Raw genomic sequence first — 1,566 nt, 5'->3', positions numbered from 1 at the left:
GTTTTAAGCTTCTTTAGTGGAAGTAACATCAAAACCTTACTCATTTGGCTTGAATTAAGAACTGATCTTGCATCTTAGTGTCTACACATGATGGATTGATACCCTTTGTACTGCAAAGTGACAAAAGGGATTGATAACCCCTCATTTAGAGCCTTGAAAACTCTAAGCAAACCCACCGGTAAGCGAACCCACCGGTAAGCGAACCGATCTATCAGCTAATACAAGAGAGATCTTGGCTGGCTTGTAGCTTTTGTATCCTAATCTCTTGGCCACCGTGTAGGGCATCAAGCTCACATAAGCTCCTAGGTCACATAAGCAATTTGAAAACTTCAAGTGACCTAAAGCACACGGTAAAGTAAAGATGCCCGGATCGGATAGCTTCCTTGGTATAGATCTTCTTTGTATTATGGCGATGCACTCATGGCTCAGTATCACCATACCCTGGAGCTCCTTTGTCTTGTTGAGGATCGCGTCCTTTAGAAACTTCCCAAGCTGGGGTATAGCTAAGAAAGCATCTATAATGGGTAAGGTGAGTTGCGTGTTCTCCAAGTGTTTCTCAAAGACCGCCTTGGCCTTGTCTAGGATTTTATTTTTGAAACGCCCTGGGAACGGTATCTTGGGTTGATAAGGTGGTGGTGGAACATAGGGCTTTTCAAGCTCAGTTGTCTTTTCCACCTCTTTTCCTTTGTCCTTGATCGGTTCCTTCTCTAAGACCGCTTCTTTACACGCATCGTCTGAGGCTGCCTCCCTCTCTAATTGCTCATTGGCCTCAATGAGCTTTGTCTTAGGCGTTGGAGTTTGTAATTCCTTACCACTCCTCAATGTGATGGCGTTCACATACTCTTTAGGGTTCGGCTCCGGTTTACCTGGTAAAGCCGGGCTTCTTGATGATGTAGAAGCTTGATTCTGCTTAAGCTCTCTGATATCTTGCTGCATTGTCGCGTGCTGGCTCTCAACCCTTTGCTGGCCCTGTAACAGTTGCTGTAGTATCCCACAGACGTCGTTCCCCATTTGATTCTGACCTGTTCCCTGAATCTGTTGTTGATTACCCATCTGCTGCAGATGGAACCCTGGTGGAAACTTGTGTTGCTGCGGTTGGTTGTTGAAGGTGTTACTCTGAGCCGCTTGATTCTGCTGAGTGTAGCCATGCTGTTGCCACTGAACTGTTGCTTGGGCTGGAAGGTATTCTGAAAAGGAGCCTTTTGAGGATAGCTTTGTTGTTGTTGTTGAGCAGGGTACACTTGGTCTTGAGGGCTAGCTACATTCGGGTTTCTGTATGAGAGGTTTGGGTTACTGTTGTAGTTGTTAAACCGCTGATACCTCTGCTGATTCCCTATGTAATTCAGCTCCTCTTGTGTTAGACCATCTTCATTAACATTGTCAAAACTTGGCCCTTGCTCATCAAACTCGCCTACAAAGTGTATTGGCTTTTGAGTTGCCATCAAAACCTTGTCAAGCTTACCTTGAAGCTCTCTTATATCCTTTTTCATGCGCTGTTCATCACTAGCTCCCTCTGTACGGTTTGCTCTATCAAAGTCCTCTCCATACGTGTCATTTGACATGGCT

Source organism: Eutrema salsugineum, unplaced genomic scaffold (assembly GCF_000478725.1).
Source record: "Eutrema salsugineum unplaced genomic scaffold, Eutsalg1_0 scaffold_14, whole genome shotgun sequence".
NCBI lineage: Eukaryota > Viridiplantae > Streptophyta > Magnoliopsida > Brassicales > Brassicaceae > Eutrema > Eutrema salsugineum.
The sequence above is the reverse complement of the archived record's forward strand: the minus strand, read 5'-3'. Positions refer to the sequence as shown.